The sequence below is a fragment of the Agelaius phoeniceus genome, chromosome 34, assembly GCF_051311805.1.
Source record: "Agelaius phoeniceus isolate bAgePho1 chromosome 34, bAgePho1.hap1, whole genome shotgun sequence".
Classification (NCBI taxonomy): Eukaryota; Metazoa; Chordata; class Aves; order Passeriformes; family Icteridae; genus Agelaius; species Agelaius phoeniceus.
In genome coordinates this window covers 2,810,714-2,837,712 of record NC_135298.1, presented here as the reverse complement: position 1 = coordinate 2,837,712, position 26,999 = coordinate 2,810,714, and the positions used below count along the sequence as shown (strand labels likewise).

General features: G+C 41.3%; 1 protein-coding gene and 1 pseudogene across 1 annotated transcript in view; one reads left to right on the top strand and one right to left on the bottom strand.

Annotated features, from left to right (window-relative positions):
• Positions 1-26,999, top strand: part of LOC143696362 (uncharacterized) — a 175,553-nt gene that overhangs the window by 13,746 nt on the left and 134,808 nt on the right.
• LOC143696383 (synaptonemal complex protein 1-like) lies at positions 2,935-25,376 on the bottom strand (annotated as a pseudogene).

Genomic DNA, 26,999 nt, shown 5'->3' with positions numbered 1-26,999 from the left:
ATCTCACTTCTTGCGTCTTCCTGGTGGCATCAAGTAACACTGGGTGGCCTTGGAGGTCTTCTCCAATACAAATCCATCATTTTAATTCTCTCTGCCCCACAGGCATCTTCTACAACCAAATCGGGTCAGACTGGGGCAAAACCCATGATTTTGGAGACAGTGGGGTTGGAAACCCCTCCAAAAAAGGTTCTTCCCACCCACCCAAGCACGTGGATGCTCTTCTGGCAGGGACACATAAATCCTTTTGGTTTTGCCTTCAAACACAAAGGTTTCTGTTCATACCTTTGAAAGCCCTGAAATTGGGGTAAAAATCAAGACATTGAACTAAGGCTTGGATGGGCACACGTGGGGACACAGCCCTGGGTGGGGACCTGAGTTGGAAGTGGCCATGGACAGGGACATGGGGGAACACAGCCATGGATGGTGACATGGGAGGACATGATCATGGATGGGGACATGAACAGCATCAAGGCCACCACCTGTGCCACCACAGTGCCACCAGCACCTTCATCTCAGCCATGGCGCTGCCTGATGCAGTTCCTGCCACCACGTCCCCCCTGCCACCATTGTGGTGTCCCAGCCAAATGTCACCACCCACCAGGGCAGGATGGGAACTTGTTCAGCTGGTGACAAGTGGCCCAGGAGAGAGTGACAGCCACCAGGGTGTCCCAGGGCCACCGTGCTCAGGGGACCCCAACCGCCCCTGGGGACAGGGAAAGGGTCAGTGTCACCCACAGGGGCCATGTGGGCCCATGCTGGGTGTCACTGGAGGCGTCCTGGTGGCAGCGTCCCCAGAGGTGTGGTGACATTGTCCCCTGGTGTGTGTCCTGGTGGCATCGTGTCCCTTACATGTTGATGACCCAAGTTACATCATCCTTGTTCTCCTCCCCAGTTCTAGAATGTTCCCCACTCCCGCTTTCCTATTGGTTCCCGTTCCCTGCAGCTCCTCCCCTGAATCCCAGTTGGTTGCTGCCCTTTTGTCCCGCCTTTGCACCACCCTTGTTCCCTCTGCCCATTGGCCCTCAGGCCCAAAGTGCGCTGGTGTTTGCGGGGGTCCCAGGACGAGGGAAGAGACGGGAATCTTGACTCCATGTTTCAGAAGGCTGATTTATTATTGATGATATATATTCTCTTAAAAGAAAATTATATCTTAAAACTATACTAAAAGAATTGAAGAGAGGATTTCATCAGAAGGCAAGCAGGGAATAGAAAAGAATGATAAAGCTCATGACTCTCCGAGAGTCCGAGCCAGCTGACTGTGATTGGCCATTAATTAGAAACAACCAACATGGACCAATCAAAGATGCACCTGTTGCATTCCACAGCAGCAGATAATTCTTGTTTTTCTTTTCCTGTGAGGCTTCTGAGTTTCTCAGTTTCAGAAAATATCATGGCAACACCAAAGCTCCCCCTCCCTTGTCCCATATAAAAGCCTGGACCCTGCTTTGTTCTTGGTTCTTGGTGCCTGGACCCCTCGGGTGTGTTGGCCCATAAAGCACCCCTGGAACTCCAAGCAGGGATCCCCTCCCGCCTGTTTTCCCCTGAGCTGCAATCGCCATCGGCCTGGTGCTCGCTGAGCCATCCCTTTCCTAGAGGAGACGCCCTGGGGAAGGCAGTGCCTGGTGCTGGGGATGGGCACTGGGGACTGCTTTGGGCTGGGGAGACTGAACTTCCTTCCAGGGGCTTCTCTGGGGCAGGGCTTGGATTTGGCCTGGAAACAGAGGGAAGGTTCCAGGAGGGTTTTGTTCCTGCCCAGAGCCGAGGCCTTTCCTGTTCCTCATCCTGCCCTGGCAGCGAGGGCTTGGGGAGCACCAGAAAGGGGCAGAGACGCAGCTGGGACAGTGACCTGACTTGACCCCAGGGCATTCCCAGACCATGTGGAAGAAGAATCAGTCTGGAAAGAGGGGGAAGAAGCAGAAAGGGGGGCATGCTGGCAGTGATGGCATTTGTGTCCCCAGGTCACCATTGCCTGGGCTGGAGCCCTGCTCACCTGGGCACGGATGAACACCCACCTGCCCGTGGGAAGCAGGGAATGAATTCCTGGTTTTGCTTCCTTGCACAGCTTTTCCTTCCCCCATGGACCTGTCTGAGTCTGAGCCCAGGAGTTTGGGCTCTTTGTCTCTTTCACTGCCTGGATTCTCCCCCATGGGGTGCTCCCAGGAACTGGGCCTGAGGCCAGAGAAGGAGACAGGAGAGATGGAGCTGTGCACTGTGGCCATGGCAGCAAGCAGGGCACCCTCAGCCCATAAATAAAATCAGGCACAGAAACGGGCAGATGGGATTTTACACCCTTCCCTGCTGTTTGCATTTCCTGCAAGCTTTCTGCAGTGTTGCTGGCAATATTTTTGTACTTTTTCAGGTGATTTACACAACACCTCACAGGACACACTCACGGGATCAGGAGAATTATGTGATATCCCATGGATTCATGTCCCTAGGAAATACCAAGGCTCTAGTTGATTAGTTACTGTTTGAGTCCAGAAGTGGGCAGTACAAACTTCCATTTTTCACTTTCAAGTGCTCATGGGGAAAGCACAGCAGATTCTTCCAGATCTCTGCACAGTATTTGTTAGCTACATACAATAACAAATCTCATTTACATCGCTGCTCAACAGCTCAACATAAGGAACCCAAACTACTGGCCTATCCCTAAGACTACACAAAAAGAAGAAAACAAATCTATTTTGCTTCCCACTTCACCTGCATTTGGGATTTTTGATTTTGCATTATATTTTAACATGTACTTGTAGTTTTCTTGTTATGTCTAGGCTCTGAAGTAGGGTTTGTCGCTGTTGTGAAACCAAGATTAATCAAGGATTAATACAGAAATAGATGTTCTAATCTATCCTTGGACTTCTGCTGGTCCCTAGGAAGGCTGGTGGGTGATTTCTGTCTGTGTTCAAATATTTAAAGCAATAACAAATAGTCCCATACTTGATATTTCAGATAAACAATTTAATGGCATCTGAACATTGTTTTCACGATCTTATACCGTGCATCTTTTACTCCTTGTGAAGCTGAAATCTTTTTAAATACAAGCAATTCTACTGCAATTTTAGAAGTTTCAAAACCATTTTAACATACTGAAAACAAAACAGTCTAAAAAGACAGATCTAACAGCCATTAAAATGCAGGGAAAAGCAAGAGGACTTCAGGTAAAAGAACATACATTGAACAGCAACATTTCTTCCACTATGTATTTATGTGTTAAAAAAAATGGAGTAAATTTAAAAGAACAGAAGTTCTTTAAAACCAGACTTTCTAATGCCAGAAACAGCTTTGAAACAACTTTCTATGCAGTTCTATTTATTTCAAAATTTCAAATTGGCCAATTTTTGTCCCAACATTTTGAAGCACAAGGGAGGAAAGGTGGAAAAGGCTCTGCAGAGGTTGCAGTTATAGATCTATAAAGTTCATATGTGTAAAGGAATGAACACAGTATTGAACACACTGAGTATGACAGAAAAATGCAACAAAGCACTAACTCTGAGAGAAAAACAACCCTGCAAGCAATGCCAGGGCACTGGGTATTTCTGCATTTCAAGCAAAGAACTTTACAACATCTTTAATTTTCCTTTTCCTGTCCATTTTGGAGAGCGCAGCCCAGCCCGCCTCGCGCATTCTCCTCATGGTTTTGAGTTTCAGAGCAGAGCCTGGAGATTTCACACTGGATGGAGCTGGGGTCTAGGAAGGAAAATAAAGCCATCCTTTAGTTTCTGTAAACAATCTGATTAACTGCTTGCTTTAATCTTAGGAAAGGCTAACATACCTTTTTTGGTGCTGTGGAATGTAATTGTGAAGCTTGTGGATAATCTTTGTACAAATTTTTAAACATTTCTTCTTCCGAGACTATGCTCTAATAAATGAAAAAGTTACTTACTCACACTATATTAAAAACTACTTTTTCTTTCCCCCTAAGGATATTAAACTATGAAAAATAAAAAAAATTAAGATGTCATTATGAGGCAAAACAGTTCAATAAAAAGAATGTTAATTATGTACATACAATTCCAGAAAGAACCAATCAATTAAAAATATACACATAAATATTGGCTTGAATGTGGAAGCCCAAACTGTTTGTTTTCATTCTCAGAGCCAGCAGTGAGCACAAAGAAGTGCTCAGCACAGGATTTGCTCTCTGACTCTTACCAGGAGGTCAGTGTGCTCAGAGCTGTCTGACTGAGTGTCCAGCTGCACAAGCACTTTCTGCTTTTTCCTGCTGCTCTGCTCTGAAGGCAGGTTTGTGCTTCTTCCACTGTGCATTTTATCCATTGGAGGAGTCTTGATAGCATATGTCTGGGAAAGAAAACGTTTCTATTTTTAGATTTTATTTTATGGGGCAAGAATGGAATCTAAAGCCAAACTCAGGAGCCAGTTTACAGTCTGAGTGTCCAAGAATTCACCTGAGAGAAATGGTGGAACTCTTCTCTTTCCATCCAAACATGAAGCAATGACCCAAACAAAGTGGGGTGGGGTGGAAATAGCATTTTTTGTATTATTTTTGTTGCCAAATGAGGAGAATGAAGGGGAAGCTATGGAAGAGCTGAGTTTCATGGCACATTGTATTTCAGTTCTTCATGCTTATCTGCAGAAATTCAGGTTATTCTGAACTGTAGCCACTACATGTGGACCATATCAAACATCAAAGAAAATGGGAACAAACAAAACTGCAGGAAAAGGCTTTCAGAGAAAGATTGATAGCTATATCAAGATTGGTGTTACTTAAAATAGTCTTTTCACTAGAAGTTAAACTAAGAAGCCTTGAATGGTCCAGTGCAGTCCTTTTTCAGACAGATAACATCAAAGTGGTGCTGGATTCCATTGCTCCAATATGAAACCCACAAGTGAACTCCTGACAGGGAAGAAGGGTAAGTTCTGCAGTCAGGACTACTTTGACACTTTGACCATTTTTACAGCTAGATCAGCTTTGTTCTCTTCCATAGAGGAAAAGTGCCTTTACAAATGGACACTTTTAAGACTGAGTAAAACAATTCCAGAGACATAAAAAAATCAACAACTGAGCAAGAAAAATTACACAGTGGGAGCCCTTCCAGAAACTGCTGTCTAATATCTCCATGGAATGGTAGGACCCTTTAAAATCCCTTCTTATCCCAGGGAAAAAAAATCATCTACAGAGAAGTAAGAAATACAGGCAGAAAAATGCAACAAGAAAAATTCACTGTTAGGAGCTACAAAACTTCAGTGTTGGACTGCCCAAGGGGCTTCCTGCACTGAAGGAGATATTTTTTATTTTTATCTTTTTTATTTTAGGAATATAATTTGGAGACTTTCTATTTTTACATGAGTAGATTCACTGTATAGATTTAAACAAGGTTTAGGAGTCCCAGGAACATAAATTTTTATTTTCTATAATTTAAAAAGTTTGAAGTCCAAAGCATTCCAATGTCTTTTGTTGAATGCAAATAAATTATCATGGCACTTCAATTGATTCTACACATATAAACACTACCAAATTCTAAAAGCAATTAAAAAGTTGAAGTTACCTTGTGTTTCTTTTCACTTTCAGGAATCATACTGTGAGAGTGCTCTTTTACAAGATTCTCCTACCAAAGAATTATGTGACAGCAAGGAAATATTTCTTTGAATTCAGTTGTTAAAAATCTTCTTGGTGTAATTACACAGCACAGTCTATAATCACAGACTGTTACAAAGCTCACACAAAAATATGACCAGGTTTAGCACAACCTCAGCATTCAAAAGTCACTGAAAAACCCCTACAGTTTAGGGAACTTTTTTGCTTTAGCTAGTTAAAATTAACTAAACTAAAGGAGAGTTTTGTTTTGTTGTTAATTTATATATAATCTATAATCACAGAGTGTTACAAAGTTCACACAAATATATGACCAGGTTTAGCACAACCCCAGCATTCAAAAGTCCCTGTCTTTCTGTTCAGTTTCATTTCTTATCCAACTCCTCCCACAGCACAAGCCCAGGCCACACCTCTCACCCCCACTGCTCAGTGAATAAAAAACTCCACCTTCTCTTCAATTTCTGCTTTCAGTTGTTCCTTAAGGGAGGCCAGTTCACTTTTCAAACATGACAGCTCATTTTCCTACAAACCATTAAATAAAGGACAGGGTTAACTATGCACAGCCCAGAAAAAAGAAAACAGTCCCAAGTGAGACAGTAATTAACAGGGACACTCATTAGATACACAAGAGAATTCTATTTGCTTTTCAGCCCTATACTTGAAGCTTTGCTTTAGCTTGTTTAAAAAGACTGAAGCACTATAAGAAACAGGAACTTGATCAGAAATGTTCAAGGTAAGACCTTAAAACACTTGGGAGAACAGGGGTGAGAGGGCACAATCGAAATATTTAAAACAAAAGTTTCCTATTCCAAGTGGGAAGTCAGAGCATGACACACTATCTGCAAGAGCAGACACAAACACACTGCTACTCCAATTCATTTCTAGAAACATTTGGAGTTTTTAGTGCCCAGAATAAGATCTGCTGCAGCAGCTTGGGTGGGACTGCTACTGGCAAAAATTAAAACCACACTGGAAAAGTTCCCAGAGAACTGTCTCTGGTGGGAAAGACCCCAGAGCACAGCAGGAAAAAGAAACTCTCTAAGCAACCTGAAAAAAGATTTTTAGAAGTCACAAACTGACTGAAGATCACATCTTTTGTCTCTCTGTGCTGTTGGTGGGCAAGAGGCAGGGATTGGGAAAAAAGGTGTTTTAAAGGTTTATTTTAATTCTCATTACCCATTTTTAATCCTATTAATAATAAAAATTTTGATGCTATTTAGGTTTGAATCTGCTTTACCCTCAAAGTGTTTTTCTCCTAATCCTTAGCTCAACTTGAATTTTTCTTTCCCCTCCTCTGCTCAACTACAGCAGAGAAAAATGAGTGAGTGTTTTTGTTGTGTGTGCCTGGCCCTTAGCCAGCATAAAACCACTCCACAAGGACATCAGCCCCTTCACTGAATTACTGAACATTGGAAAGTACTCCTTACCAGTGCTCTTGCTGATGAGAACTGCTTTTGCTGTTTCATTTTATAGACTTTTAACTCTGCATCTTTTTCTTCAACCATTTTATCATATTCATTCTGGGTTAAAAAAACCAAACCAACAACAAACTCAAAACATGTGACTAAATGTTACAATTAAAGAGTTATCCAGTCTTAAAACATCATTTTTTTCAAACCAGGCTCTTAAGATTCAGAAAGAAAAGATTCATTGATGCTTCTGCAGAAACTGTAAACCAGAAAATGCTCAATTCAAGTATTATTTTGTGGACTGGCAGAGAGTGCTTGATTTCTGTGCAGCAATATGTGCTCAGCACTAAGAGCCAGCTGTGCCATCTTTATTAATGTATCTGCTAAAGATATTGCAAAATAGAGGAACAGAAAGGAAAACTAAAATGTGTCAGGCTAAACTGCTGACAGTCACTAAGGCATCTCAGAGAAAGAGCCTAAACTGATACTGAAAAATATTGCACTCAGATGGTATCAAAGGAAGCCTGAACTGAAAAAAATCTAAAAATCCCAGAAGTTTAGATGAATGGAATTTATCTGCCCATAGGAATCTTTTGAAAATCTTCAAATGAATTTGATTTTAGATGATGCAAAGTCCAGCATGTGTTCAGCTTCCTTTTCCCAGATTCAGGCCTGTTTCTGCTTTGGAAAGGTCATGAACGTGGTATCACAAGTTATAAACATGCTGTTAACATGGTATCACACACTGCAAACCACAGCAAGCAGGAAAATCTCTTCCCTTGTGCTTTTCCATCAGTGCCATCATCTCAGTTATCTTGTGCTGACATCTGGCATCAGTTTCTCTCTGTATCATTGCTGTTTCATCACAAAGCAACCTCATCTTTTCTACCTGTCAGTAATAAATTGCATTTCATTCATCAACATAACCATATATTTCTTTTAAATCCTAATTTCTTCTTTCCCCTGTGGGTGCAAAGTTTGCAGTCCCACTTGGGCTTTATTTGCTTTTAAGATCCCTTTCAAATCCCTCATCTTTTCTGCAGATTGTTAAAATGGGCAAGATCAAAGGTACAGCCATGGCAGGCAAGTTCACTTCAAACCAAAAGGCCATTTCAAGCACTCTGCCCTAACATTTCTTAGCATTGCCATCAAAAAAAAACATGTGGGCAGAAAAATACTAACATGGGAGAAGTTATAGTCTAATTTAACTATGCTGACTTTATACCAAGGGTGGAATTTCTTTGAACTATATCTTGAAAGCAAGAAGTTTTAATGGAGTTCTTATTTTCAAAGACATATTCAAATACGTCAGCCTAAGCACCTCATGTACTAAAGCTTTGCTCACAGGCATACACAAATTCCATTCATGTCTGAAATGGAAGAGCAAGGACTCTGGCCAATAAAGCTTCATAAAAACATTTTAAATTAAAAAAATTAAATTGCAGTAAAAATTAACACCTCTCACCTCTTCACGAAGTTTATTTTCATTTCCTTTTCTTGTTTCTATGTCTTTTTGATAGGTGTCAACTGCTTCCTTATGTTGCTTGTTCATATTTTCCATCTCTAACTGCAATTTATTCACCTTTTGAGAATGCAGAATTGCTGCTGTTATTTGTTTAGGAATTACTGTGTTAATGATTTTTTCTTACCTCTTGTTTTTGAGCACAAACACACTGTTACTGTTCAGGTATATGATTAAAGTGTTTCCTATTTAAAAGTTCAGCTTTTTTTTTTAATAAAGAGTTGAACTTTGGCCTGAAGTGAGTTGGAAAATACTCAAAGAAAGAATGGCAACAGCCCAGTGGGGAAGACTGCCCTAAGCAGTCACCCTAAATGCTGTGAATGCCTCAGAAAAAAACAAATACAGATGGAGATTTGATTCCCTCTCTTGTAAATCTGTATCAGATTTTCACAGCTTTTATGGTACATTTTTCTCCCAGCTGTGCATCTTGATTACAGTTTTTCCTTTTAAGGTTATCATATGAATATCCTCAAAGAAGTCCACTTTTCTTCAAGTGCAGTACCCAAAGCTGGACACAATATTCCCATCAGAGGGATTGCCACTGCAGAGCACATTTAAAGAACAGCCTTAAAAAAGTAATATATATATACATATATGTATATGTCTTTTAAATGCTTTTCTGTTACAATGAGGTTGCTGAACCCTGTTCAGTCCACTATCAATAAAAGGAAAAAAAAAAGGAACAGATCAGAAACATCATTAATTGCAATGTGAATCCATCTCTTAAATGTCCAACAGTCAGTGCCCAATGATTAAAAATGGAAGCATCTTCTAGAAACTGTGAGCTCATTCCTGCAAAGTCTGTATCCCAGATCCCAAAGCAGCTCAGAACGTATTGAACAAGTATTATCATTACTTACAGTGGCACTTAAAAACACTCACCTCATCTTCTACAGGATGTTATTTAAACCTACCTTCCCTTCATAAGTATTGCTTTTCTTGCTTTCTGCAGTAAGTTTCTTTTTCAGCACCTTATTCTGTTGAAATAAAACAAAACAAGCACTGTACCTTAATAAGTAAATAGAATTATGTAATGGTTTAACTGCATCAAGAAATTCCAGCTTTCATCAGGCAAATAACTCTCTGTTGTGCAGCTCAGGTTCCAGAACAATTCTTCAAACAAATGAATGTTCAACTAATTTCTGTGATAATTACTGTTTCTTCATGACCTTAAGAAAGGCTCCTCCTGAGCAAGAGCAGGGAATAACAAATGAGGTGCAGAATGGGAATTACAACTAAGATGCTGCTGACAGAAGGTGTGAAGATGTCATGACAAAAAATACAAGTTCTTTATTTTTACAGTGAAGTTACTACAGTTTGTGCCAGTGCAGAATTATTTTCTACAAGTGGTAACTGAGATACTTATTACAAGTACAAAAATAACACCATGCACTAAATGAAAAATTAAGTTCATTAAAGATATTATTTTTGTAATTGCTCTTTTCAAATTAAGGCACATTTAACAAATCAAGTGATTCCTGAGATGACTCCCTAATTTGCTCAGGGTTAGGATAAGAAAGGAGAATTTTGAAATTACATAGGTGTATCTAAAGATATCACAGCAGACACAAACCTGCTGAAAAGGCAACCCAAAATAAAATGTGTTTATGTATTTGTGAAATGAAAATCTCTACCCACCTCCTGCTGCAACTCTTCAATGCATTTGGTTTTATTTTCCACCTGCTTCTTTAAATTGTTCATCTGAAAGAGAGATTTCAGACATTCATTAGTAAGTTCTACAAATGACTCCCTATGTGAGCAATTCCTGTAAATGTTCTCAAACCTGCACTTGCACCAGTCTGGTTTGTTCCAATGGGACTGCAACACCAGCTGACATGTTAGAATAATCAGAGTTTTAGCCATAAAGTACCACAAGATGTTAAATAATAGCAGTGAACCAGTTCCTTAGTTGTTAGAGACTTAAGAAAGAAGAAGAAAAATCCCCAATATCTTCACAATTTAAAAATACACTTGTATGAAGTTCCCTACATCCATGAAAAAATGAATTGTCCCAATTATTTTCTAGAATCTTCAATGGTTTTCCTTTCTTGAAATTTCATTTTCAGTACTCTTCACCTGAAATGACAATTGTAAATCTTTGACTGTTACAATGAAATTCTGAAATTTGCTAAAAACCCCAGGTTGCTTTGAACCAACAGAAAGAAAAGTAAAAATGTTTGAATCTATTTAAGCTAAAACTCACACTACATATAAAAAGCTAATCCAGAGCCCATCCATCACTGTGTGGGTATATGAAAAATCAGAAAAGCAGGTTCTCTGTTTGCCTGAAAAGAACCAAATCTTTAATATGAAACTTGCAGCAAAGAGTGAAGATCCCCGTGACTGTGCTTGTCTTTTGAAATACCAGGGCTCAGCATGGGCACACACAATGGCACAGCTGGCAGCAGCTGAGAGAGAAGAAACCTCTGGCAGAGATCACATCCCCCAGGCAGAGCTTTGCAGAAAAATCCCAACACAGATTTTACATTTAATGCTGTCCCAGAGGTTCTGTAAGATATTTGCATGACACATGACATACATTTTCTTCTCTTTCATCCAGTGTACTTCTCATCTCTTCACCTGTCTTTGCCATTTTCTCCTTCCAAGACTCCAGTTCATTTCTAAGTGCCAAATTAACAAGCATTAGTAAATATTTCCTTCTTGCCTTTAACTTATTTTCAGTACTTCTAAGAAACCCTTCTTTTATTTTCTAAAAAGAGCTGCTAATGTTGATGGGAACTTCATAAGCTGCTCAATGAAAATGTTCTTAAAATGCAGCAACATGCCCAGTAAGTCAATGTGTGAACTGTCCATACTTTTTTGAAGTAGGAAAAGATGTTCCAGCTAAACCAAGGAAGATACATCCTCACCTGGACTATTGCAATGCAGCTGTGAAACATGGGAGCTGCCTGTCTATTGAACTGGTGATACAGAGAGTAACTCTTACCCAGTTTTGCCTTGTCACATTTAATCCATAACCTTCACCTTCCATTTTCATTGCCTTCTCACCTGAGGTGTCTAATGCACAACAAGACAGCTCCTACTATGTAATACAAAATGATGGCAAACACTGTTCCTGCAGCAATTGGTATTTCTAATCTGAGAAAATTTCTACTTGGCCAACAGCAATTCTCAATAGTTTCTCTTTAGCTATATAATCTAGAAAAAACATTAATCAAAACAATCTCAGAAAGCAGCATTTGAACACAACTAACTATTTGAGTCTACTTCCTTTCACAATATCAGTTATTAATATTTGTTTTTACTTGCCTTAGCTGGCTATTTGCCTCTTCTAGATTTTCAACTAACTGCTTTGTATTTTCTTCTTTTTTCTTACTATCCTAAATAAAGACCCATGTGTCAGCAAAGAAATAAAATTCAAAGTGACTTCTTAAAAAATTCAAAGACATCCAAAGCACACTGAGCTGCCTTGCTCACAAGTGTAAATACACTTCCTTTCCAACTCAAACACAAAAAACAGCTCAGGTACTCTACAGACCCAAGTCATGTTGCAGCTCATCATCTAATTTGTAAAACTGAGTAATTTGTCAAATTGAGTATTGTCCTTTCATGAAACCTGGAAGTTTACAACTTGCCTCTTGCTGTTCTTGCAGTTTCTTGACTTCTGCAGCCACAGCATTTTTCTCTTGTGCTGTTTGTTCTTTCTCTAGTGAAAGCTTACTGAGATACACTGTTAGTTGTTCATTCCTTAACCTAATTTCAAACAAATGGCCAAGAGGAATAAAAAGATGCATTTTGAAATCTCCTTTTAAATTAAACATACCCATTATCAAGTCTTATTCCATGCTGAAAGAAGTCCAGGCCTTTATCTACAAATATGAGCTTTGCAGCAGAGTCAGAGAGATGTAAAAAGGTGACAGAAGAAGGAAAGAAAATCAGAGTCAACTTTTATATAAATCTCATGGTTAGTGAAGATGATGTAGTTCAAAGCAAGATTAACCATGAATTCAGAAACTTTCTCTTCTTGTTAAATAAGTCAAAGAGATATGGAACAACTACATATGCCATAGAATACATACAAATAGAGAAAGTGGAATTTAGAAATGTAAGTCTAGAATTAATGGCATATATTTGGTTCAAAACTTTCATTAGAAAACAATCATAGTTCATTTCACTGTGGATTAAAGCAGCTCCACCAAAACTAATTACATATTATATTTTCAAAATGGTCATACGCCTCTTGTTCAAGATCTGTTTTCAGAGTCACAAGCTGCTTTAAATAATCTTGTTCCTTCTCAGCTGTACTTGTCAGCTGTGCTTTCAAATCCTGGAATTCTTTCTGCAAAATGAAAAGGAAGAGTTTTGAGTATCCATGTGCAAACTCCAACTGCTGGAGGTTATCAGACATGAACTAAGAGCACGAGGCTTTCAGAAGAACCCAACAACATCCATGGCATGGATTATCCAGGTTGGATCTTTCCAGTCTCTGCTGGGATCTGGAAGTGCTGTGAGATAGTGAACTGTGACACCAGTGCTGTTCATGTCTGTCCCCTGCTGTGAGTTTAATTACCTGGGCTGCAAAATTAGGGTGGGACACTGCTCTGGGTGCTGTTTCTTATGCAGAAACTTGTGTCCAAGTCATGATGTGTAACTTCACTATTTCTAAAAACATGTTACTATTGCCCTACTTCAGACCTCTCTCATCTGGAGAGCATTTTCATTGCTCTCTCCACATTTTTCTCTCTCTGCATATTTTCTACAGTAGCCTCAAGACTCTTCTTCAGTCAAAGTCCTCCAATTTGCCCATTTTAGAAAATGAGTGAAACTCAGTTCAGAACACAATGCACAGATTAGAACAACAAGCAAACACAGTGAAATGCACACCTGATTTCCCACTATCTTAACTTGAGTTGATATGGATTCTTGTTAGGCTTGTAAATCTAAAATCATAATGAAAAGAAACCTCTGTTAAGAGTGTATTTCATATAGCTGAGACTTCTGTGACAGAAAATGGGCCTGTGTCACAGTACAGCAGGGTTCACAGAGGCCAGAGCTAATTACCTGCCTGTAAGGAAGAACAAATGGGAAAACTTTATATCCACAGGGAGTGGCATTTGAATGGGCATGAACAAAGAAGGAAATAACCAAAAACCTTGAGAAGGAAAACCAAAACCATGGGAGAAAAGAAAAACCAAAAGCAGAGGAGACAAGAAAAACAGCGGCAATAAAAAAGTTCTTCAAAGAAAACACTGAAATTGTGTGTGAGAAAGTTTAGTAGAAATGTTAAGGTAGACTAGATGGTGTTTATTTATGACATTTAAGATACTTACAAAGCAAGAGGAATTTCATATGAAGAGCAAATGCCATGAGATTAATAAAATGAATATTTACCAGAGTTTCTGACAGCTCTTCAAGTTGCACTTCTTTATCACATTTTACTTTAGTCATCTCTTCTACAGCACATGGAATGTAAAATTAATGGAACAGAAATGATTTTTCAGATTTAGCAGGCAGTATAAAACATTTACCCCTTTGCAATACCCAGTTCTCAAAACTTGTTGGATTAAGTTAAGAAGCTGAAAAGCTAATTTATGACTTAATCTAAATGTAGACTTGAAAAATGATTCAGACATTAGCAAATCTCTATCTGAAGAGAAACTAAATATTTATCTTAAATAAAGTTTAGAGCCTTTCTATGTTTTCCACAATTATAGCTTCAAATAAACCATGGACTGTTAGACTAGAGTATTCTGCAAGTATTGATGCACCTGCATTGTTCCAGAAAAAAATCTGAACTGCTGAAGGTACCACATGGATATGCTGAGAAAGGAAACCAGTTGTTACTGACTTCCAAATGGTTTCTATGTGCACATTGACAGTGCTGGTATTTTTTGCAAGTTCTCAGCAGCCAGGCAGAGCTCTCACTCTGGGGACTAAGGAGCACATCCCTAGAAAGCACAGGATATCACATTTATGATATTTAAAGACAACCCCTGCCAGCATCATTCCACTTCCAGCATGGGCAGGGTCCCAGAAACCTCAATGGGAGGGTTTCATCTCTGCTACAGAAGTCACTCCTGGCACCTGCAGTGCTGCTGCTCTTAGCTGGAAACCAAAATTACCTCCAGAAGAATTCATGCAGGAAGGGTCTCACTATTGGAGCTCTGCACAGCACTGCCCTTTGGCTGCTGCCAGCACCAATGACCCCCAAAGAAAAGGGATCAGCTGAGTCAAAATAAATTCAGGCATTCCTGATAGGTACAGGTACTGTAAAATCATTTCTCCACCTACTAGAGACAGTCCATTTCCAGACAACAGCAGAAAGCATTTTTATTACTGCCTGGCTCATTTTCTGCCTTTCTACAAGCCTTACCCAGTTCAGCAGATTTCTTCTGGAGCTCCAAGGTAAGCAGCTTTGAATCATCTTCATATTTCTTTAATCTAAGAAAATGGTAAATTAAAAACCCCAAATGTAGGGTACAAAGCACTCACTGCATTTGAAACTTCAAGGACAATAAGACAAAGTTTTAGCACAAGCACTTTAAGAACATTTACCGTTCAACAGGCAGATGATGAATCTGCCTGCAACACATATCAAATTACACTTTTACAACCTCAGAACAGTAGACATAAAAGTAAACAAATATATACCTACAGAAATCTCTATTTCTTAAAGACAGAATTATGAAAGTTGGAGGGGGCAAAAATTTACTTTTTATAGACCAGTATCAACTATCACCAACAAAAAAATTTACATTCAATTCTCTGCATTTAGACCACTGTGCGGAAAAAACCTCCAAATTTCAGCTTCATTTCCAATTGTTCGTGATTTTGTCATAGACTGCAACCTGTAAGATCACTCTTGGAATTGAAACTCATTAATTTACCTATTTTGCTCTTCTTGCAGCAAGCTTTTCAAATTGGCAACAGAAGTCTCCAACTCCTCTGTCAGGGCTGCAAGCAAAGCCTTCATTTTTTTACATTCTTCCTCCTGCTCTTCCTTTTCTCCAGTAACCTGAATTAACGTTTTCACTCTAGTCTGGAGCTCAGTTTCCAAGTTCTTTTGAGTAACCTTCAAGACATGATATCATTTCTAAACATGTTTTGCAACAAACAGCTACAGCTGTTTCATCTCTAAAGTATCCATAATTATTTATGCAAATACTCCTCTAGTCTATTTCTACTGTAAAACTATAAGCAAGGGGTACCTCTGCCTTTTGCAATGACATTTTAGCCTCTTCCAGCTCTGCCCTCAAATGTTCTTTACTGACCTGGGATTCCTTTAACATTTCTTCATGATGTACTAAACAAAAAAAGATGTTAATATTTTTAAAAATAGGATATTTACTAAAAAGTACTGCTAAAAATGGAAAATTACATACATTTAAAGAATTTAACAAAGACCAATGGTACTGACATCATATACTATAAAATAATGGATAAAATTTGAATATAGATGGCTTAAAAATATTGAAAATCAACTTCTGAAAAGTAAGTTTCCTCAGTGACATCTGCCTGACTGTAAATTTGCAAAACTGAAGCAACATATTTTCCCCTTGCAATCTTCCAAAGCTCTCAGTGCTTGACTCACCCTAAAAACGACCCTGCCAGTCCTGCTCCCACAGGAGCAGCTCCTTCAAGGCCCCAAAATTCTGCTGCCAACCAGCAACAGAATAAAGCTATCATGACCCTGTTTCCTATGCTTCTATAAACAATTACATCTCATAAATAAACCATCATAAACAATTACATTTAAATTCTATAAACAATTACATTTAAACACAGCAGGCAGAACTCTTACAGTTTGCTTCCATTAAGTCAGCAATCTTATTTTGTGACGTCTGCAGCTGAGCCTTGATGTCTTTTATGACATCATCTTTTTCATCTCTCTCTATGGTGAGAGCTGAAATCTAGAAAAATGCAAGAAATATCATCATGAAGTCTGGAAAAGGGACAGATGCTAATTTTCATTTGTACCCCAGGTATGATAAGCAGACATTTTGCTGTCATTCAAGTTAGATTAAATAGATAGATAGACAGACAGACAGACAGATAGAAAATATTTGGCTAGATATAATCTTAGCCAAATATTGATCAAGTCACATTACTCTAAAGAAAAAAGTTCTCCAATTCAAAATCAAACCATAAATTCCAGTAGACTAAAGGTACTGAAAGATCACTAAACTTAGCAGAATTTGACTTAAATGCAGCTTCAGATGTTATTTTGTCTTTTTTACTAATACCCAGAAACACTTCTTGGCTCTTGCATTGCCCCTTTAGTCACAAACAAAGCTCTACATATGAGATGGTAAAATGAGCAAACCTGCTTTTCCTTTTGACTGACTTCCAGTTTGCATTCTTTTTCAAACTTGTCCACTTTTTCTGCTTCTTCTTTTACTTTTGAGATACAGTAAACATCCACAGTTAACATTCTAGCTGAAATATACTCCAAGTTCAATACAACTTCCACTTTAAGATTGCTTGGAATTGTACAGCTGTACCTTTTGTTTCCCAAGAGTAATTGTTGAGGCAATGTTTGATTTTATAATCAAAATACAAACAGAAAAGAGCATGTGAAAATGAAACAGGAACACACCAGGCTATACATACAGAGAGAGAGCATTTAGCTAAAGTTTCTGTAGCTATACACTAGTGCATTATCATTTAAATAAACCAACTATGTGAAATAAGCACTGATCTCTAGACTGTACTTCACAGACAAAACTTCAATGTTGAGTGACAGTTTGAAAAATAAAGTTCCCAATTTGGCCCAGTGGAACAGCAACAGAAGGGGCCAGGCAGTGAACAAAGGCTGCATGAATAAAAGAAGGGTCCCAGTGTCTCAGGGTGACCTGCTCACCATTCCAGCCCTTCACATCTGTCTGCCCTGGCCCTGCATGTGGAACACAAGCTATGAAGTACAAAATTGAGCCAGCTGCATAAACACAATAAACTGAATTCTCACATTTGAAACTCATTTCCGATCTGTCGTTCTCTGCTTGCACACGAAGCTCTTCAAATGCCGCTGTCATTCTCTAAAAACAAAATTTAATATCTGAAGTTCAATACTGGAAACCCTGGAACTTCTCCAGGGGCTGCTGCCCACCTCAGCCATTCTGAGGAACCAGCAGGTGGGTGAAACAGAGCCCAGAAAGAAGCCAGAAGTTGTGGCAGTGACCCAGCACTAAGCACCCATCCCACAGATCACAGGGATCCACACCCCACACACTGCTGCACTTTCTCCATTGAATGTGTTTTATGGAACACAAAAATCATTCTTGAAAAGGGATTGAAAACCCAACTTCCTGCATCACACACGACATGATACCCACACATGATAGATACAAACAGTATCCCAACATAAACATGGAACTCAGCTCAGCTCACACAACTCACATTCCTTTCATCAAGCCTGGTCACTTACTTCTATGTTGCTATGAAGTTCCTCATACAATTGTATTGTTTCTGCCTTTTCCTGTTCATCTATCAAAGCAAGAACATATGAGAAAGTTTTTCTTTTCAACAAGAATGCCAGCTGTCCAAGTCATTATACTTAATCAGCAAAATGAATTAAAAAAGGAATTACCAGCTCCATTCTTATTAAATAAGTCCTTATGAAACATGGTGCCAAAAGTTACAGAATTTAGGGAAAATGTGTATTTCATTGAAACATTAAGCAAGCTCAGCTTTAAATTTCCTTCCTAAGATACTTTTTTCTGTGAAAAGTGTAATTCTGGATCAGTTGATGTGACCATATTAATTATTATAGTATTAATGCTGTTGAATAATAATGTATCAACACTGTTAGTATTTCTAAACTGTAATCTAGGGTTTAGCACTGAATTTCTTCCTATCAGCAGATACCTATAACCACAGAGCTGTCATTAGAAAATTGCAACACTCCATGTCCATATTTTCCTTCTTCCACTTTTGTAATTGATACTATTTTTTCCTAAGAAAACAATTGAAAAGAGAACAGTAAAAGAAACAGCTATCAAAAAAGAGCAGCACATCTACCTACAAGTGTTTCTAGAATTAAGGCTAAAAAGAAATCGACACTTCTTAAGTATCCAGGATCAAGTTAGTAAAATTCGAATGATTAGAATAACAATTCTAAATTGCATATAAAGTAGAACTTCCAATCAAGAACATCTTTTAAAACCTCAAGAATTTAAACTTCATTAAGTTATCCAACTGTCTTGGCTTGTTCAGTTTCATGAGAAGAATTCCAGTTACTCATTGTACCTTGGGGTTAAGACCTTTTCTCCCCATAAATGTGTGATGGCTGAAAACAGGAAATGTCAGCCCTGGAAATTTGTTAGAGAGTGCTGGGAATTTAGAGTAGATTCTACTGCCTAAAAACAGGCATGAAGGGTCACTTCTTATGTCTTAATATATTCCCAGTGTGTGGATGGCCCTGCAAACCTTCAATGGGCTGAGCAGCCTTGAGGAGCCCTGCCCTGCTCTGGAGCGGCTGCCAGGGCCAGGCAGGGCTGTGGGCACTGCCTCAACCCTGGGTCACTGTTTGGGCACCCAAAGAGCTCCCAGGCTGGCACCTTTCAGCAAACAATTTCACTGGCTTCAAAAGCCCTCTGCATTCAGCATTACAAACCAAAAGTCTGTTAGACCTGGGGCTTCACTTCCAATTTTGTGAGCCACTTAAAATTCACTTTTCACTCTGAGAGCCACATCCAGTCGATCCCAACTGGAGAACTTCTCTAAACAGCATGAGAAATTTCTTCCTCTTTCTTCTGTTTGTGAATTTAGAGCAAAGCTAGAAGTACATTTACTCTGATCAATAAAAGCTAAAAAAGCATTTACGTTTGCTGGTCTTCTCTGTGAAGCGAGTGCAGGTTTCCTTGAGCACATTACACAGATGCCTTGAAGCAGCAGCTCTAAAGGAGGGAAAAAATATCCTGTTTGCACAGGAGTGCACAGTACTTTGTGTACCTAAGGAGTAACAATGGAAATGACCTTCAAAATTTAACAGCTACATAAAACTGCCCACATGGAAACTGATCATTTCCACCACAAAAATATATACTTGGTTCTATTACTTACTCTTTCAAGAGATCTTTATTTTCACATATCTCATCTTCCAGTTTCAAATGGAGTTTTTCATTTTCAAACTAATTTCATAGGGAACAAATGCAAAAAGACACTGTTATTGAAAAATAGATTAGAAATGCACTTTGACTTCTCAAATCCCTCATGAAAAAGTAATTTGGGGCATCAGTAGACAGAAGTCTGTTTTATCTGGTATTACATGCTGAGTCATCTTTTGCATGAAAGATGCAATAATTAATGAACAATAATTTAGCAGCAAATGAGACACAGGTATATTCTTCAGACAAACACTCACACGGGACAAGTGCCTGCAACTTCTCAAAATAATCATTTTCTCAAGGCACAAACCAAACTGCAACAGTCTTTAAGATTTAATTGTATCAATAATAGTGTCATACTGAATCAGGAAGCACTTAACTTTGTTTATTTAATGTACACTATACAATACTGGCCTGCAGTTCTTGAATGGCTTTATTCTGTGCTTCAATAGTCTTTTTATTTTCCTGGAGCTTTCTTTCTTTCTGGTTTAATTCAGTTTCCACAGTCAGTTTCCACTGCTTGATCTTCTCAGCCTCTTTGTAGAGTTTTGAGAACAATTCATTCATTGCTTCTGTATTCTGTTGAAATAGGTTCCACAATTTAATCTCAAATACTATCTAATTAATAGTACATAATATCTAATTAATACTGTTGTAGATAATGTATTTATCTCTTAGAAACATCACAAGAGTAATATTTTTCTACAGATGGTGATAGAAGTTGATATATGATCAGGAGCCCAAGTTTATGCACAGGATGCACAAATCTTTGTGCATCCTCTATGTATGTATCAAAAGGCTTTACAGAGCACACAGGAGAAACAAATACAATGAAATATCCCAAACCCCCTTCAGACATCAGCAAATAGATGGGCTTAAAGACATGGATAACTGCAGTCCACCAAAATCAATAAAGTTTTGTCAGAATTATCAGTGAAGCCAAAATTCCTTCTAGCAGGTTCTTCACACCATTTCTGTCCTCTCCTTCTGACAGACACTGCTGAGTTAAGTAAAAGCAGCTTCAGAGACTCTGCCCAAGAGTACCTGTGATCTTGCCATGAACACACACAGAATCACAGAGTCACAGAATAATGAGGTTGGAAGAGACCTCTCAGATCATCGAGTCCAACCTCTGCCCCAACACCTGGGCTATAGCACCAAGTGCCATGTCCAGTCTTTTTATAAACACATGCAGAGATGGTGATTCTACCACCTCCCTGGGAAGAGCATTCCAGTGCTTCATTATTCTTTTGGTGAAAAATTTCCTCCAAATATCCAACCTATCCCTCCCCTGCTGTAGCCTGAGACTGTGTCCTCTGGTTCTGTCAGTGCTGCCCGGTGGAAGAGACCGACCCCACCTGGCTACAACCTCCCTTCAGGCAGTTGGAGAGAGCAATAAGGTCACCCCTAAGCCTCCTCTTCTCCAGGCTAAGCAAGCCCAGCTCCTTCAAACATTCCTCACAGGGCTTGTGCTCCAAACCCCTCAGCAGCCTTGTTGCCCTCCTCTGGATGTGCTCAAGCACCTCAACATCCTTCCTAAACTGAGGGCCCAGAACTGGACACAGCACTCAAGGTGCAGCCTCACCAGTGCCCAGCACAGGGGCAGAATGACCTCCCTGCCCCTGCTGCCCACACCATTCCTGATGCAGGCCAGGAGCCATTGGCCTTCTTGGCCACCAGGGCACATTGCTGGCTCATATTCAACCGGCTGTCAGCAGCACCCCCAGGGCCCTTTCTGCCTCAACACTGTCCAGCCACACTGTCCCCAGCTTGGAACGTTGTGGGGGATTTCTGTGGCCAAAATGTGGAACTCAGCACTTGGACTTATTGAACTTCATGCTGCTGCACTCTGCCCATCCATCCAACTGATCTAAGTCTCTCTGCAGAGCCTTCCTTCCTTCCTTCCTTCCTTCCTTCCTTCCTTCCTTCCTTCCTTCCTTCCTTCCTTCCTTCCTTCCTTCCTTCCTTCCTTCCTTCCTTCCTTCCTTCCTTCCTTCCTTCCTTCCTTCCTTCCTTCCTTCCTTCCTTCCTTCCTTCCTTCCTTCCTTCCTTCCTTCCTTCCTTCCTTCCTTCCTGCCTTCCTGCCTTCCTTCCTGCCTTCCTGCCTTCCTTCCTTCCTGCCTTCCTTCCTTCCTGCCTTCCTTCCTGCCTTCCTTCCTGCCTTCCTTCTTGCCTTCCTTCCTTCCTTCCTTCCTTCCAATAGATCATCACAAGCTCCCAGCTTAGTGCCCTCTGCAAATTTACTAATGAAGGACTCGATGCCCTCATCCCCGTCGTCTATAAAAACATTGAACAGAACTGGTCCCAGTACAGAGCCCTGAGGGACAGCACTGGTGCCTGGCTGCCAGCTGCATGCAGCACCATTCACCATCACTCTCTGGCCCGGCCATGCAGCCAGTTCTGAGCCCAGCACAGAGTGCTCCTGTCCAAGCCATGGGTGCAGCTTCTCCAGGAGTGTGCTGGGGGAGACAGTGCCAAAGGCCCTGCTGGAGTCCAGATACACAACATCCACAGCCTTTCCTGCATGCACCAGGCGGTCACCTGGTCACAGAAGGAGACCAGGTTGGTCAGACATGCCCTACCCTTCGTAGAGCCACGCTGGCTGGGTCTGATAGCCTGGCCATCCTGTGAGTGCTGTGGGATAGCACTCAGTATGAACTGCTCCATTATCTCACCTGGCACTGAGGCCAGGCTAACTGGCCTGTGATTACCAGCATCCTCCTTCCTACCTTTTTTGTAAATGGGTGTCACACTGGCCAGTGTCCAATCATCTGCAACCTCAGCAGTGAGCCACAACTCTTGATAAATGATGGAGAGAGGCTTGGCAAGCTCATCTGCCAGCTCCCTCCTCACCCTGGCATGGATCCCATCTGGACCCAGGGATTTACAAATACCCAAGTGTCCCAGCAGTTCTCTGCTCACACACGCAGCAGGAAGGAAAACCACCACCCTTGTGCCCTTAGAACACCTTGAAAGTGTCCTACAAGCAGTGCTGGGCCAGTGGTCGAGGCAGGGAGAGCAACACACGAGCCCAAAGGGCCCTTTGGTTCACTTACAACACCCCAAACACCATCCTTGTTTTGGCTGCAGCACAGTTTTGTTACAGTCCTGATGGCGCTTTAATAGCTTAGGATTAAAAAAGTCTAAAAAGTTGTCAGGGATATGAAAATCAGCAGGGAGAGTGCTAGAAATGTGTTTTATTTTGTGGTAGCAAAGAGTGTTTTGTAGCTGCAAAGTACAGAAGCTATTGCAAAAAAAAATGAGCTGGACTGAGTTGTGCTAAAGCAGAGATCTGCTGGTAAAGACACTGTCAAAAGAATCCAGTGCTTGAGGAAACCACTGAATTCATTGTTTTACAGATAAAACAAAGCCAGACAAGGCTGGAAACCACTGAATTCATTGTTTTACAGATAAAACAAAGCCAGACAAGGCAATGGGGATAATCTACTTCAGATTTCCAAAGAATACTCTGACTTCAACCCTTCTGCCCCTCAACAGAATATTCAGAACCAGTTCCACAAGGATACTTAAGTGTTTAAATCTTACTCTAATTAAAGCTCATGGACTTCACAGGCACTTCAAACAAAGAAAGAACAACAGCAATATTGCAGTCACCTTAATTTTTAAAGATTTGTTTCCAGGCATGTTCACTAAATCACAAATATCTCCTCTAAGTGATTCAGCTTTAAACAGGAAACAGAAAACATTATTCCCTTTTACCTACTTCCTTTAGCCCTGAAATATCTACTGAATAATGCTTTAGGCACTGTTTGGGAACAAATTCAAAAGACCCCAAGGAATTAGATGTGCAGAGTTGATACTTAGCTGACCTCTTCATCTACTTCAGAGCAAAGTTTCACTTGCTGTGAAATTGTATCTGAAACATGAAGAGATTTTGGTCAATGTCTTTCTAAAAACTGTAACAGTGAAACTGTATTTAACAGTTACAGATATGAAACTGTGAGACTACTCATGAAAATTAAACCTTGACAAGATATAAAAATCTAAAGAAGGTGCATGGCAAATATTCCAATCGTACCTGAATCAGTGATTTCGCCACGGTTTGACACATCAAATGGCAGCTTAAAGTCATCATCTGAGCATCTGTTCAAACCCTGCACAAATTTAAACACTAGTTCCTTATGGGTACATTTGTAAAGAAGAATTATAAAATCCATAAAAAATCCCTACAGATGATGTGAAAATAGAATTGGTCATTAATAAAACAGCTGCCTACAAATTTCAAAGCCCAAGGTATTGGTAATGGCTTTGGAACTCACTTCTTCCTGCCCAGTGGTTTATCAAACTGTTGGTGTCCTGCAGTTTGATTTATAGACTGTGGCCAAAGGGGAGCTTTCAATGCAGGGAACTCAGCAGCTCCTGCCTGGCTGGGCCCTGGTGCATGGCAAAGGACTCAAGGAGACAAATTACTTTTTTGAAGACCAGTAGTTGATATTTCTTTTTTGCTTTGCTTCCAAGGGCACTTCTAAACTATATCTGATTATGTTTCAGCATGAAAATACCCTTTTACAAGGTTTTTAAGTCACAGAGGTTCATCCTGTAAACAGCTAACTCATCTGCTGTCAGAATGTCCCATTTGAATCTCAACATATTTCATAAGGAGCTTCAACATGAAAAAATAACTTGTTGAATTCCCATAACTCAGTGTGGGGACAGAACATTTTCCCTGCACACCTGATCTGGTGAGACCAAGACACCAACACCAGTGCGAGCATCTGAGTGGGGCCTGTGGGAATCCATCAAATCAGAGGGGTTTGGGAAAGCTGCAAAAGGCAGCCTCAGAGGCAGCAGAACTGTGATTAGAGCCAAGCAGGAGCCATGAGATAGGTCAGCAGAAAAATTATTTAAAAAGTAGAAAAGTAAGGGCAAATAGAACAATGGTCTGTGTATTAACGTTTGTCTAGAATAACTCCCTAAGTTACAGAAAAGTTTATCTAGCGAGATATTAGGAAGTTCTAAGCTTAATAATGGAGCTCTGTGCATTGTGTTTTAAGGCTTACAAGCAGCAGGTATTGTATTCAAAAAAGGCAAGCATTGTTTGAACCAAAGGTACCTGTGCTTACAGTGGTTGGATAGAACTACTGTCAATATGCTTTTGCTTTGTGTGATTGGTCAAAAAACTTTGAAAGTAAGTTGTAACATTAAGTTCTTTGTCTGCTGCCTGGGATGTGAGCTGCTGACATCTTCCCATTGTCATCACCGTGTAATGAGACTGATGCTGGAAAAGAAAACAGCTCAAGGCAGTTCCTCAGCAGTCCCGTCCCGTTTGTGATTTGTACACAGAGCCCGGCCGGCGATAGAGCCCTGCTCGCTCTCTGGGCTCAATTACCCACATCAAGCGCGGACTTACAGCACAGAGCAGATGCTCGAGAAGATGATTCCCTTCAGTTTTGATGGAAAACAACAACAAAAGTCTTTGAAATTCAAACCGAAGATGTCTGTGCATATGCCAGAAACGAGTAGGCAGGAGCCGTCTCGGCCCATGCAGGGGCAGGTGTGTGTGTGCTCCAGCCCGGGGCTGTGCCGGGGCAAGGGGCAGGTGTGTGTGTGCTCCAGGCCGGGGCTGTGCCGGGCACTCCCCGGGCCCAGCACTGTCCCCCCCGCGGCCGAGCGCTCACCTGGGATCTGCCCGCAGACACCTGCCCAGCGCTCAGGCGCGGCGGCATGAACAATTTAAAGCGGTTTTCCTTCTCCATGGCTCCGATAAAAGGGCGGGCGGAGCGGCCCCAGCTCCCGGCGGCCGCTGAGGGCGGGCGCGAAGGGCGGGAAGCGGCAGCGGCCCCTCAGCGCGGGGGCGGGGGCGCCGCCTAGCGGAGCTCGCGGGGCACGGCCCGGGCACGGCCCGGCCGGACAGAGCGGCGGCCGCGGGGCCATCGGCGGGGCCATCGGCGGGGCCATCGGCGGGGCCATCGGCGGGGCCATCGGCGGGGCCATCGGCACCATCGGGGCCATCGGCGGGGCCATCGGCACCATCGGGGCCATCGGCGGGGCTTGCTCGTCGCCCGTGGACGCCAGAGAGGTCTCGGGGCAGCCCGGGGGCCCGGGCGGGTTGGCGATGTCGCCGTGGTCGCCGGCCGGGGGCAGCACAGCGGGACTTTGGCCGTCGCGGGGAAGGCGGGAGAGGTCTGAGGGGAAGGGGGGGTCCCGCCTGTACGGGGAATAACTGGGGGAGCTCAGTCCTCCTATGGGAAAAATGCGTATTTTATGATTGGCTTTTCGCAAATATTCAAATGAATATTATATGTGTTATGTCAGAAAGTTATGCTGTATTAATTTTCTTAAGTAGTGTGTTAAATCTAGTTTTGGGGTATTACGTAATGTCAAAATAGAAACTATGCTATGTGAGATACTTTTTTTTAAAAAGAAAGGACTTGCAGCGAGATAGCAGCCACAGGACACCTAAATCTTTCAGAGAAAGAGAATTTATTGCTTTCCTAGCAGAGGAAACGAACTTCTTCCTGCCTGCTCAGCCCTGAAGACGCCGTCAGGATTCAGAGGAAGAAGTTGACACTGAACAGACTCCTCGGTTTGAATGGAATTTATGCATCATGTATGAGGTGTATGAATATGCAACAGGTTATTGTTTTTAAGGGTGAATCCTCTCTTAAAGTGTGTCTTTTTTCAGGCTTATTTTGCCCAGAAAAAGGTACCCAGATGTCCGTAACTCTTTGTTTGTATTGTCTCATATTGTCCTAATCCAAAATATCAAAGTTATTATTACTCTAATTATATTGCTCATTTTCTAACCATTTTATTACTATGAAACTTTTAAAGATTTAAAAAACAAGTGATTGGCGTTTTTCACATCCTGTGACCCCCCGGTGTTGTAAATGGCTCCCCCAGAAACATCAGTACATGGGATATTGTGTGTTGGGCACTGTGTGAAAAACACCAGTCACTTGTTTTTAAAAGTTTAAAATTTCAATAGTAAGTAAATTGTTATAAAAACAGTAATATAATTAAAGTAATAAAAATTTGGACAATTAGGATTTAGGAGAATACGTGACAATAAGAACAAAGAGTTATGGATGTCCAAGTACCTTTTTCTGGGCAAAAGCATTGTGATGGTTGGTGGGCATGGAAAGCAGCCCTGGGCCCCTTGCTCAGGGCTGGTGTCAGTGCCCAGAGCCAGAGGGGATCCCTTGCTGGGGGCTGTGCCATGGCCACCTGCCCTGTGCCGCGCTGGCCGCTCAGGCACCAGGAACCAGCAGCCAAGGGCACTGCCAGGGCCAAAGGCCAGGTCAGCCAGACAGAAAGGGGCAGGGCTGGGCACTGTTTCCATGGCAACCGGCACTGGGGGGGACACCTGGGGCACCTGGCCTGGCAGTTGCCATGGAGAGCCCTGGCAGGCACTGAGGGCACAGCCCCTGGCACTGAGACACTGCTGGGCCGGGTGCTGAGCACAGCGCTGAGCACGCAGAGATGGTTTT